Source organism: Giraffa tippelskirchi, chromosome 1 (genome assembly GCF_054371585.1).
Source record: "Giraffa tippelskirchi isolate mGirTip1 chromosome 1, T2T-mGirTip1v1.2.pri, whole genome shotgun sequence".
NCBI lineage: Eukaryota > Metazoa > Chordata > Mammalia > Artiodactyla > Giraffidae > Giraffa > Giraffa tippelskirchi.
In genome coordinates this window covers 97,368,297-97,382,545 of record NC_137275.1, presented here as the reverse complement: position 1 = coordinate 97,382,545, position 14,249 = coordinate 97,368,297, and the positions used below count along the sequence as shown (strand labels likewise).

The 14,249-nt window shown below is 42.4% G+C and overlaps 1 long non-coding RNA gene across 1 annotated transcript in view; it reads right to left on the bottom strand.

Annotated features, from left to right (window-relative positions):
- The window catches only part of LOC145504439 (uncharacterized), a 32,566-nt gene extending 19,838 nt beyond the window's left edge, over positions 1-12,728 (bottom strand). The window contains exon 1 of the long non-coding RNA XR_014052204.1: positions 12,562-12,728. This is a non-coding gene — a long non-coding RNA (uncharacterized LOC145504439). The remainder of the gene's footprint in view (positions 1-12,561) is intronic.
- Positions 12,729-14,249: the final 1,521 nt, after the last annotated feature.

Genomic DNA, 14,249 nt, shown 5'->3' with positions numbered 1-14,249 from the left:
ATTTGTGGAAATTACAGACACGTAGATAGACCCAGAGACTGTCATACAAAGTGAAGTAAATCAGAAAGAGAAAAACAAATCTAATAATATCTCTTATATGTGGAACCTAGAAAAATAATACAGATGAACTTATTCACAAAGCAGAAATAGAGACAGACACAGGCATAGAGAATGGATGTATGGATACCAAGTGGGGAAGAAGGAGATGAATTTGTGAAATTGGGATTGACATGTAAACACTATTGTGTATTAAACAGATAACTAACCTATGGTAAGAACCTACTGCATAGCACAGGGAACTCTACTTAATACTCTGTAATGGCCTGTATGGGAAAAGAATACTGGAGTGGGTAGCCATTCCATTTTCCAGGGGATCTTCTCAACCCAGGGATCGAACCTAGGTCTCCGGCATTGCAGGTGGATTCTTTACCAGCTAAGTCACAAGGGAAGCCCGAGAATACTGGAGTGGGTAGCCTTCTCCAGCAGATCTTCCTGAACCAGGAATTGAACTGGGGTCTCCTACTTGGCAGGTGGATTGTTTACCAACTGAGCCATCAGGGAAGCCCTCTGTAATCGCCTGTATGGGAAAAGAATCTTAAAAAGAATGGTTGTATACACATGTGTAACTGATTCTCTCTGCTGTATACCTGAAACTAACACAATATATTAAATCAACTATATCTCAATAAAAACTAAATTTAAATTTTAAAAAAATTTGAAGCCTTTTCTCTTCTCCATTTTCAGAAAACACTGTGTCCCTTCTTATAATACATCTGTATTTCTCTTTTTACAATATGAATTGGATAAAAGTTGGAAAAGGAAATATAGCAATTTGGGAGAGTTTATCATCCACCATCTCCTAAAATGTTCTTAGTGGCCCAGGACCCTGGGATGAAATGAAGACAATCCCACTAGTGTCTCAGAGTGGAAAGAATCTACCTGCAATGCAGAAGACCTGGGTTTGATCCTTGGATTGGGAAGATCTCCTGGAGAAGGAAATGGCTACACACTCCAGTATTCTTGTCTGGAGAATCCCATGGACAGAGGAGCCTGGAGGGCTACAGTCCATGGGGTCGCAAACAGTCAGACACAACTGAGCAACTAACACTTTTACCAAGAAGAAGAAAGGAAAACTTCTCTCCCTAGCATTCTCCTGCCCCATTCCCATCCAACCATAACTCTTGTAGCTGAGCTATGTTATCTACTTTTGATGCATCCTTGATAGAAAAATAAATGCTGGCATTTGTAACTGGGCCTCTAACTGAAATGTTGTTGAGTCAACAAGACACATCTGACTACCATGGACTGTAGCTTGCCAAGCTCCTCTGTCCATGAGATTTCCCAGGTAAGAGTACTGGAGTGGGTTGTCATTTCCTTCTCCAGGGGATCTTCCCAAACCAGGGATCGAACTCTGGTCTTCTGAATTAGCAGGCAGATTCTTTACCACTGCGCCACCTAGCTGTAATAAAAAAAAAAAAAAACCTATGGGGTACAGCAGGAAATAGAATGATTTCTTTAAAATCTGCAAGACTGACACCTGGTAGTTTTAATGCTCTGATGTAGAAAGAAAGAAGAGTAGCCTAAAAAAGAGAAACCCCATAGAATTTCCTTTGAGGGTAGATTCTTTCTTGATAATACACAAAGCAGAGCACCCACAAAACTCCCCAGCACCCAGGCTTTCTCCTGCTTTCTGGTCACAAGACAAAAACGGCATAACGATTCAGGGCAGAAATGTTAGAATCAGACGAGTCTTGTGAGTTATTTTAGCTCTGGGAACCTCAATTCCCTCATCTCTAGAAGTGAAAAATAAAGTGCCAAACCATAATGGAAAAGAATATTAAAAAGAATATATATGTGTGGAACTGAATCTCTTTGCTGTACAGCAGAAACTAACACATTATAATCCACTATGTGCTGTGCTTAGTCGCTCAGTCGTGTCCAGCTCTTTGCTACCCCAGGGACCGTAGCCCACCAGGCTCCTCTCTCCATGGGGATTCTCTAGGCAAGAATACTGGAGAGGGTTGCCATTTCCTTCTCCAGGGGATCTTCCCGACCCAGAGAGTGAACCCAGGTCTCCTACATTGTAGGCAGACTCTTTACCATCTGAGCCACCAGGGAAGCCCACACATAAATAAGATAAAAATACCTCAGATTATTGACTGTACTAAAACCTTACAGATTACTGATAGACTGTATCTCTAAACAGCATATGTAGATCATATAGAGGTTAATTAGCACAGTAACTAGCTCACTGTAAATGTTCCACAAAATCTGAGAGCGCTGAACTTTGAACTAATGCAGAAGAGCAGACATTTGGAGACTCAGCCCCTGGTCACCCAAATTGCTCTGTATTAGTTTTACAGTTCCCATCTCTCCCACTTCTCCAGGTCTTTGAATGCATCAAGCATTGTCCTTTAAAAAAAAAAAAAAACTATCATTTTAAATCTTCTATAAAATCGGACCTATAAAACTGCTGCTTTTCTACCATTTTTGATCTGCAAAAAATAGTTACCTCATCAGTTAAAAGTCATTTTCCATCATTAGAGACTTTCTCAAGTGAATAAACAGTCTGGAAAAATAACTGTCTACAGGCTGAAATCATAGTATTATAGTTAGTTCATCCACTGAGCTTAAAGGGGCTCTAAGATATAGGATTTAGCTTACAGAATCTCTCTCCCCTACAAGCTTTGTATTAAAGCCCCTGTGATTACTTCCATTAAAAGGCTCTTCTTTTCTTCACAGTAAGAATTTTATACGAAATCATATGCTGTGTAGCTGAAGATTTTAAAGACAATTTTTCTATGTAGAATCCAAAACTGTTTTCTACCATCCATAAAATCAAGAAACAACGAAAACTGTGGTTACTGAAAATAAAAGCCTCCTAGGCAACCATCTCATACAATACAAAAATAATCTAATGCTGGCAGAAATGGTCCCTTGGAAATAATGGCTCATTTGTTTAGAGTTCTACTGTTATTAACTCCTGGTGATTGGGGAGTGAGAAATGGAAAGGATGCCACAGAGAATCATTAAGAACAACACACCAGATAGAGAGAAGCATTTAGATGACAAGCCACATAACGCACTTAGGATTAAAAGCAAACAAACACAGAAAAACAAAAATTTAAAACCACTGCTGGAGAGCATGAAGTCCCTGAAAATCTGGGCATATTATTAACTCTCTACAAAGGAAGAGGCCGTTACAATTTTATTGTCCCCAAACAGTAAGAAATACCGACTGCATTTAAAAGGAGCTAGAAAAATAAAAATTCTTATCTGGAAGTTGGCACTGTTTAAATGAGAGATTTGAAATGCCTAGTGGCTCATTACCTTTTGTGACCTTACATGCTCAGATGCTTCAGGGGGCAGAGCCTACAAGGTCAGGCCTGACTGGACTGCACAGCCCTATCTGGAGCCTCCTTTGCCCTGCCAGAGAGCCTGGATCTCGGTCTTTGGGTTTTTTCTTTTTGTCCTGCACTCTTTGGACTGTCATTCAAAATGACAGAACCAGCCTTTGAACTCGAAGACAAAATTAATCATTGTGTCCACACTGAAAAGTTTCCTGAACACCCTTTGAGGGCAGAAACTGTACTGACCTTACAAGAAGGTGCGGGGGTGATGGGCCCACACAAGCCCAGCACAACGTGGATCCTTCTCCAACACAGGGCAGATATGAAGGATGCTTACCCTCTCTTCCTGGGACTTTGACAATGTCCCCATCGAGCAAAATCAGCTAAAGGCTTAGAGCGCCCTTGCTTTCTTACTATTTCCTTGCCTATAGTTTCTCATATTGGAAAACTGGATAATAAATGCACAGGAAATGAAGGACTTCCATTGTGGTTATTCAGATATGGGGAAGATGACTAGAACGCTTGCCTCCACACATAAGACAGTTTCGGGATATTCGCAGCCATTAACAGAAGATTTAGAGATACAGATCATATCAGGCTTGCAAAATGAAATATTTTCAAACTACTAGATTTATTTGACTCATAAATAGAAGCTGGAAAATGAAGTCAGGTTAATTTGCCCTTGAAGAAAGACTTTTCACCTGAATTCATTTTCTAAAATTTTATTTTACTATGGTAAAAATCACCAAAAACAAGACCAGGAGATGACTGTGGCTCAGATCATGAACTTATTACAAAATTCAGACTTAAATTGAAGAAAGTAGGGAAAACCACTAGGCCATTCAGGTATGACCTAAATTAAATACCTTATGATTATACACTGGAAGTGACAAATAGATTCAAGGGATTAGATCTGATAGAGTGCCTGAAGAACTATGGGCAGAGGTTCATAACATTGTACAGGAGGCAGTGACCAAAACCATTCCCAAGAAAAAGAAGTGCAAGAAGGCAAAATGGTTGTCTGAGGAGGACTTACAAATAGCTGAGAAAAGAAGAGAAGAGGAAGGCAAAGAAGAAAAGGAAAGATATACTCATCTGAATGTGGAATTCTAAAGAATAGCAAGGAGAGATAAGAAAGCCTTCTTAAGTGAACAATGAAGAGAAATAGAGGAAAACAATAGAATGGGAAAGACTAGAGATCTCTTCATGAAAATTAGTGATACCAAGGGAACATGTCATTCAAAGATAGATACAATAAAGGACAGAGCAGTATCGACCTAACAGAAGCAGAAGATATTAAGAAGAGGTGGCAAGAATACACAGAAGAACTGTACCAAAAAAGGTCTTAATGACCCCGACAACCACAGTGATGTGGTCACGTTCCTAGAGCCAGACATCCTGGAGTGTGAAGTCAAGTGGGCCTTAGGAAGCATTACCAAGAACAAAGCTAGTGGAGGTGATGTAATTCTAGCTGAGCTATTTCAAATCCTAAAAGATGATGCTGTTAAAATGCTGCACTCAATATGCCAGTAAATTTGGAAAATTCAGCAGTGGCCACAGGACTGGAAAAGGTCAGTTTTCATTCCAATCACAAAGAAGGGCAATGTCAAAGAATATTCAATGTGCCTGCTACATCGCTTCAGTCATGTCCAACTCTTTGCAACCCTATGGACTGTAGCCCACCAGGTTCTTCTGTCCATGGGGATTCTCCAGGGAAGAACACTGGAGTAAGTTGCCATGCCCTCCTCCAGGGGATCTTCCTGAACCAGGGATCAAACCTGTGTCTCCTGTGCCCTTGCATTGCAGGCGTATTCTTTACCACTGAGCCACCATGGAAGCCTAAGAATGTTCAAATCACGGCAGAACTGTGCTAATTTCACATGCTAGCGAGGTAACGCTCAAAATCCTTCAAGATAGGATTCAACCATATGTGAACCAAGAACTTTCAGATGTACAGGCTGAATTTAGAAGAGACAGGGGAACCAGAGATCAAATTGCCAATATCTGTTGTATCATAGAAAAAGCAAGGGAATTCCAGAAAAATATACTCTTGCTTTATTGACTATGCTAAAGCCTTTGACTGTGTGGATCACAACAAACTGTGGAAAATTCTTAAAGAGACAGGAATATCAGACCACCTTACCTGACTCCTGAGAAACCTGTATGAAGGTCAAGAAGCAACAGTTAGAACCAGACATGTAACAATAGACTGGTTCAAAATTGGGAAAGGAGTACATCAATGCTATATATTGTCACCCTGTTTATTTAACTTGTATGCAGAGTACATCATGAGAAACACTGGACTGGATGAAGCACAAGCTGGAATCAAGATTGCCAGGAGAAATCTCAATAACTTCAGATAGTAAAAGATGATACCATGCTTATGGCAGAAAGCGAAGAACTAAAGAGCCTCTTGATGAAGGTGAAACAGGAAGTGAAAAAGCTAGCTTAAAAGTCAACATACAAAAAACTAAGATCATGGCAACCAGTCCCATCACTTTATGGCAAATAGATAGAAAAAAAAAATGGACACAGTGAGAGACTTTATTTTTGGGCTCCAAATCACTGCAGATGGTGACTGCAGCCATGAAATTAAAAGACGCTTGCTCCTTGTAAGAAAAGCTATGATGAACCTTGCTGCTGCTGCTGCTAAGTCGCTTCAGTCGTGTCCGACTCTGTGCGACCCTATGGACAGCAGCCCACTGGGCTCCTCTGTCCATGGGATTCTCTAGGCAAGAGTACTGGAGTGGGTTGCCATTTCCTTCTCCTTGACAGCTTATTAAAAAGCAGAGACATCACTTTGCAGACAAAGGTCCATATAGTCAAAGTTATGTTTTTTCCAGTAGTCATGTAGAGATGTGAGTTGGATCATAAAGAAGGCTAAGTACCAAAGAATTGATGCTTTTGAACTGTGCTACTAGAGAAGATTCTTGAGAGTCCCTTGGAGACTCAAGGAGATCAAACCAGTCACTCCTAAAGGAAATCAACCCTAAATATTCATTGGAAGGACTGATGCTGAAGCTCTAATACTTTGGCCACCTGACGCAAAGAGTTGAATCATTCGAAAAGACCTGATGCTGGGAAAGATTGAAGGCAGGAAGAGAAGAGGATGACAGATGATGAAATGGTTGGATGGCATCACTGACTCAATGGACATGAGTTGAACAAACTCCAAGAGACAGTGGACAGGAACGCCTGGCATGCTGCTGGACATGGGGTCACAAAGAGCTGACATGACTGAGTGACTTAAATGAAGAATACTCAACATGAGATTTACTCTCTTAATTTATTTTACCTGAACTTATTGATCATTGTCTCATACCTATACTTTTTCTCTCCACAGAGTAGCTTTACTGTTTGTCATAAAAATAATTGCTTCAAAATGAAATGCAGTTAAATCAGTTATTTGATAAAATAGTGGTTTTATCTGAATTTAACAAAGCCTTGAAATAAAACAGTCAAATCTGTTTATATAGCCATCTTAGACCAACACTTCTGAGATTTCTTCACAGTATTTTACCTTTCCAAACCAATTAGTTAATTATATAGGTGTCTCAGTCCTTTTGGGACTACTATAACAAATTACCATAATCTAGGTAGCTTATAAACAACAGAAATTCATTTCTCACAGTTCTTGAGGCTAGAGACCTGAGATCAGGGTGTCAGCATGGTGCAGTTCCAGAGAAACCTTCCTCCAGGTTATAATCTGCCAACTTCTATTGTATTCAGAGAGGGATGTAAAGAGCAAGAGAGCTCTCTAGCCTCTTCTCGTAAGGGGACAAATCCCATTCGCGAGGGCTCCACCCTTATCACCTAATTACCTCTTAGAGAACCAATCTCCAAACACCATTACATTGGGATGTTTCACTATATGAATCTGGAGGCCGGGCTGCTGCTGCTAAGTCGCTTCAGTCGTGTTCAACTCTGTGCGACCTCACAGACGGCAGCCCACCAGGCTCCTCCATCCCTGGGGATTCTCCAGGCAAGAATACTGGAGTGGGTTGCCAGTTCCTTCTCCAATGCGTGCATGCATGCTCAGTTGCTTCAGTCGTGTCCAACTCTGGGCGACCCCATGGACAGCAGCCCACCAGGGGGCCAGGAGGGGGGCACAAACTCACAGTCCACTGCAATAGGTTTCAGTCATAAACACAGCCAATCCTTATGTAACTACTGTCTCCCTTTGCAACAAATGGACCAAAAGGAATCAACCCATATATGTAAACAACCACACTGACTCTTCTCTCTGACCAGCCCTTCTTCCCCTCAAGCTGTAAACCACACTCTTCTTGCATCTTTCAAATCTTTATCTATTGAGGCTGAGCCAGGTCTTCAATGCTGCACGGGGGCTACCCTCTGATTGCAATGCTCGGGATTCTCACTGTGGTGGCTTCCTTCGTTGCTGACTACATGCTCTTGAGTGTGCGGCTCCAGAGCACAGGCTCAGTAGTTGCGGTGCAAGGCTTAGTCGTCCTGTGGCATGCAGGATCTTCCTGACCCAGGGACTGAACTTGAGTCCCCTGTATTGGCAGCCAGATTCTTTACTGCTGGGCCACCAGGGAAGCCCTTATATCTTTACTCAAGTGTCACCTTAGTGAGACCTTCCCTACCCAGTCAATCCAAAATACTGCTATATTCCCAGGATCTAGAAGAATATACACATATAATATGCAGGAAATAAAGACTTACTATACGACTGAAGAGAGACTTGTTTACTTGAAAATGTGCTTTGCCAAAATCTTTGAAGTCACTTTACTATGAATGGAATTTATAGATGGTCCCTAGCTTATAATGATTCCATTTAATGACTCTTAGAGACTCTACGGTGGTATGAAAGCTCTATGTGTTCAGTAGAAATCATATGTTAAGTTCTGAATCTGGATCTTTCCCAGGCTAAGAATATGTGTTACCACACTCTCTCATGATTCTGGGTGGCAGCTGCAGTTTCCAGTCAACCACGAGGGTAAACTACCAATACACTTAATCATTCTGGACGCACACAAGCATTTTTTGTCTATCAGTATTCAACAAATAACACAAGATATTCAACACTTTATCATAAAAGAGGCTTTGTCTTAGATGATTTTGCCCAACTGCAGGCTAATCTAAGTGTTCTGAGCATGTGTAGACTCAGCTATGATGTAAAGGTAGCTAAGATGTGTTCAATGCATTTTCCACTTAGGATATTTTCAACTTACAATAGGTTCATGAGGACATAATCCCATCATAAGGTGAAGAATATCTGTACACATCCAGGAAAAATATATCATAAAAAGTTCTTTGCAGGACAAATCAAACAAACTAAAACAAATAGTGATAATAAATGTGATATGTAATTTTTATTTTTTGTTTTTTTTTTCTTTGATATGTAATTTTTAAATGTTACAGAAAAGAAGAAAGGGCAAGCTCTGTGAGGGAGAACAACATACAAATTCTATATATGAATCTAGAGACTAATTCTCAAAACGGCTTTACAGTGCTCAGAACCCTACAACAATAGTGTGCATGGTCATTGTTATATGAATAACAGATGAGCTGACTGCAGTTTACTGTGGGTATTCAGTTCCTTCATGGGTGACTAAAGAGGCTGCTAAACGTCATGAACTGAAACCAAAGGAAAGATTTCCCTGAGCTGCGTACAGGCTCTATCTGCCAAGAGTCTGATGTTTCTGAGCTGGAGGTGCAGTTGAATAGCAAGAGAGACTTCCTGCAGCTAATGAGCCTTTTTGCAGGTGCCCTACACTGAGGCGGCCTCACAAAAGTCAACACTGTGTTAGGGATTGCTCAAGGGAACTTTCTGGAGCCTAATTGGGCTTTCCGATATTGTCATTAGGCACAGCTACTGGCATGCCCCCAGGTGACCCAGGCCGCCTGCTCTGGACTCACTGCCGCCTTCCTTCAGAGCCTGCTAGAGAAATGCTTACCATCTGCTGAGCTGCAGGACTGAAAGAGCAGAAAGGGATCTAGTGTGAGGCTTGATGGCAGCCCACAGCTGCCACCTAACCTCTCAGGAGAGCTCCTTCATAAGCTGGATAGACCAGTTAACAGAACTGGCGACAGCCGTGTCTGGTTTGTCCTGGGGTGGGGTGGGGTGGGGTGGGGGCGTGGGGGTACACACGGCACCTCCCTCCCTCTGTCTTCCACTGTCATTTGCTGTGAACTTTCTTCTCCCCCTTATAGGAGGCTGGGTTGTCTAAATTCCATGACACGGGCATATCTTGGAGACACTGTGGTTTGATTCAGACCACTGAAATAAAGCGAATATCCCAATAAAGCAAGTAACACAAAATTTTTGATTTTCCAGTGCATATAAAAGCTATATTTACATGTCTAAAAAAGAAAACAGTGTATATACCATCATTAAAAAAATACTTTATTACTAAAAAAATGCTAACCATCATCTGAACCTTCAGTGAGTCAGATAGTAACAAAGATCACTGATCACCATAATAAACAAGTAATAAAAAAAGTTTAAAGCATTACCAAAATGTGAAAGAGACAGGAAGTGAGCAAATGCTATTGGAAAAATGGCACTGAAAGACTTGTTCAACATAGGATTGCCACAAAGCTTCAATTTATAAACAACATGGTATCTGCAAAGCACCAGGAATTGAACTGCAGTAAAACTCAGTATGCCTGTACTCTATTGTCACTATTTTGATGAAGCCTGTCCAGGGAGGGTTGCTTTAATGACTGAGTTATCAACATAGAATAGAAGATTTCAGCTCTTGATATTTCATTTCACCCTCACCTTGTGGAGAAAAGATGACTTTCACAGATTAATTCACTTTCTCAAAAGAAAAACATATTCACCATATATATATATATATATATATATTTTTTTTTTTCCCCTAAAAATGAGCATGCCATGGTTTCCTATTAAAGTATGGTGGTTTAGTGGCCAAGTCGTGTCCAACTCTTGCAACCTCATGGACTGCAGCCCGCCCAACTCCTCTGTCCACGGGATTTTCCAGGCAAGAATACTGGAGTGAGTTGCCATTTCTTTCTCCAGGGGATCTTTCTAACTCAGGGATCGAACCAGTGTCTCCTGCATTGCTGGTAGACTTTTTACCACTAAACCACCAGGGAAGGCCTGTTAGAGTATGGAGGGTAAATAATACAAAGGTTCAGCTCTTGGGCTCCTTAATCACGTAGCACTGCCTCTTATTAGGTATGTATGATTGGGCAATAAAAGTATCTACCACTAGGGTTGTAGTGAGAATTACATGAAACCATGTACATAAAATAGTTAAGACCATGCTGGACACAGAATTTCTCCATTAAACATTTACTATTAACTGAAATGGAGCAGGACCCTATGGTTCTTTACCCCCAGGTCCTCAGCCTGCCTTTGCCTATGAAAAAAATTTAGCCAAAGAATAAATTTTATTGGAGAAGTGAGAAAATGCAGAAACAAAACAGTCAAAGGAGACCAAATAATAATAATTAGTCATTAAGTGTGGTCAAGGACCTTTTAGTTCCTTCTCAAGGGCTATAGTGGAGAGGAGAGGGCAATGGCAACCCACTCCAGTACTCTTGCCTGGAAAATCCCATGGACGGAGGCGACTGGTAGGCTGCAGACCATGGGGTCACTAAGAGTCTGACATGACTGAGTGACTTCACTTCACTTTCCACTTTCATGCATTGGAGAAGGAACTGGCAACCCAGTCCAATGTTCTTGCCTGGAGAATCCCAGGGATGCAGGAGTCTGGTGGGCCGCTGTCTATGGGGTCACACAGAGTCGGACACGACTGAAGCGACTTAGCAGCAGCAGCAGCAAGGGCTATAGTCTTTCCTGGTTGGCTTGGGGGTTAAAAAAAAAAAAAAAAAAAATCTGCCTGCAATGCAGGAGATGTGGGTTCGATCCCAGGGTCAGGAAGATCCCCTAGAGGAGGAAATGGCAACCCATTCCAGTATTTCTTGCCTGGGAAATCCTATGGACAGAGGAGCCGGGTGGGCTACAACCCGTGAAGTCACAAAGAATTGTACACAACTGAGGTGACTGAGCACACACACAGCACAAGGTCTACAGATAAAATTGAGCCACATCCTTCGAGTGCTCTTACAGATACTGAAACCCACACCAGGTGGAAGAAGTTAACGATATGATGACCAGACTGTAACCATGACATAAGCTGCCACAATTCTGAGACTTGGCCTCAAAGAAATGGGGACAAACTGACCCTGGAACTGAAAATGAACAATACTTAATCAAGATGACGCTGGTCAGACCCCAGGTGACCAGTTTCAAGATGACGCTCAGAGCTGTCTATACTCTTTCTGCATGTAGCCCCCCTCTCCCCAACCCTGTCTATAAAAGCTCTTACCCACTGATCATTAATGGGAAGGAGTTGGCCTCTGGAGGGGCCCAACAGGCCCACCACCCCCACCGGTTGCCAGCATCCAAAATAAAGCAAATTTCCCTTTCCACCAGCTTGGCCTCTTTATTGACTTTTGCACAGGGAGTAGCCTACTTATGATTTTGTTACAAAGATTTCTTGCTATAACTTTAAGAAAAACCTAGAGTTCTTTCCTACAGCCTAGGGGGGGGAAAGTCTTTTCTTCCGATACCTCTTTCTCTTGTGTTTTTCTTTCCTGTGTATCTCCTTTACTACTCAACAACAACAAAAAGAACTTCACTTCTGACACTTATAATCACCAAATGTCTTGGGGTTTTCCCCACACCACCCATTTCTCCAGCCCAGCTGGGTGTCCTACAGTTTAATTCAACTCTGACACTACCTACTCAGGTACAGCATCAGATTCCACAGAGTCGCGGCTCAGTCCCACCAGACTGCTGCCCCTCAATGGGATGCTATTTGCAATCCCAGATGTCACCTGTGCTGCTGCTGCTAAGTCACTTCAGTCGTGTCCGACTCTGCAACCCCATAGACGGCAGCCCACTAGGCTCCGCCGGCCCTGGGATTCTCCAGGCAAGAACACTGGAGTGGGTTGCCATTTCCTTCTCCAATGCATGAAAGTGAAAAGTGAAAGTGAAGTCGTTCAGTCGTGTCCGACTCTTCGCGACCCCATGGACTGCAGCCCACCAGGCTCCTCTGTCCATGGAATTTTCCAGCAAGAGTACTGAAGTGGGTTGCCATTGCCTTCTCCGCACCTGTGCTTCTGACCTACTAACAATAGAGCTTCCAAAGACTCCATCCTTGAATTTAATTTGCCAAAGCAGCACACAGAATTCACAGAAAGACTTACTTACCTTTACTCGGCCTTCTTACAGGATGTGATAAAGGATACAGGTGAACATCCACATAGAAGACTCAGGGAAGGGTTCCACAACCTCTCCAGGTACCTTGTTCACCATCTAGAAAGTTCACCCAGCCCTTTCGGGGGGTTTTATGGCGGTGATATTACCTAGGCATGATTGACGGGCCCCTTGGCCAATGATGATTGACTCAACCTCCTGCCTTTCTTTCCTCCCCGGAAGGTGATGGGTGGGACTGAAAGTTCTAACCTAATTACTTCATTGGCTCCACCTGGCAACTGGCGCGCAACCCTTAAGTGCTTTCCAAAGGTCAGCTCATTAACATAACAAAAGATACTTGTGTTCTTCTCATCCTTTAGGAAATTCTAACGGTTTTAGGAGCTCTGAGCAAAAAGGGGGACAAAGATCTAAAATATACTTATTTTAAATCACAATATCACACTGTGAGAAAAATGCATTAAACTCTTCTTCCCATGAATATGTGATACATTTAGAGCGTTAAATAATATCACTGACTCCTCTTAAGCATACGCATTTAGGAGACCGGGAGGAGATAAAGGATGATTCATCCACAGTTCTAACTGCATTTCAACTGCAACTGGTCAACTATTTTCACCGGATTTAAGAAGTAATTAACAGGCTTGTTTACTTCACCATCTCCAGGGCCTCTTCAGCATTTGGTTCAGGTGCTAATTAGCAGAAAAATAGTTGAGAAGAAATAGTTGAAAAGAGAAGCAGACAAAAGAGGAGAAATCTGGGGTCAGGCTCGTCCTGAACAAGCAAAGGCCCTGAGTTCGTGGGCAGGAGCCCCATACAGTCAAGGGGCTCATGGGATTTACTCTCTGAATTCAGGATCTGCTGGGAGCAGTGGAGGAAATGTGAACAGCTCTGGGCCCCGTGGGCACTGACATGCAGGTCCATGTCGTACCTTTCTACTGTTACAAACCAGGGACAACTACAAAGGTTTAAATGACGTTAAGTGAATCTGCCCAGAAAATCCGGGGAATTTCAGCACAGCACTAGCAAGAGGCTCCAGTTTAGGTGATGACTGGTTACAGGACGTGGTTTCCTGACTGGTAAAAGGTCAGCCGCCCTCATTGTCTGCACCCTCCAAAGCAACAAAGCTCCATGCTCTGGGACTTTGGCTGAGACTGTTGGTTATCTGCCCAAATCCAGCCTCACTTTTCTTCCAAAGTGATAAGACTCTAGTGGGCCAGACTTTTCAGAGGAGCAGGGCACACACCCTCTTTTCCTTCCACTGCTGTCCGAGTGTACTGGTAAGGCCCAACGTGTGGGTCTCTGAATCACCATGTGAAGGAAAGCTATCCAGTCGCATCCACACTGAACTGCTCTGTGAACCTGTTATGAAATTCTGTTGTATTTGATCATGTACCTTGGGGTTTAGCTGGTCCCAATTCATACACTGCCTTCAGTTCCACTGCTGGAAACAGACTTTGGATTACAGTTTATTCCGTTGTCCAACCCCAATAAAATACAAATACACCCGGGATATAGAAAATAAATGCTTACTTAGTTATTTTCTCCTTAGTGAGACGAGTGAATCAGAAATTTCCTGAAAAGTGATTATGACATGGATCCCAGAGAAGGAGACATAAAAAGCCAGGAACACATGTAGGAAGGGAGGAGAGATCAGGACCCCAAGAGAGTAAGTGAGAGTGACC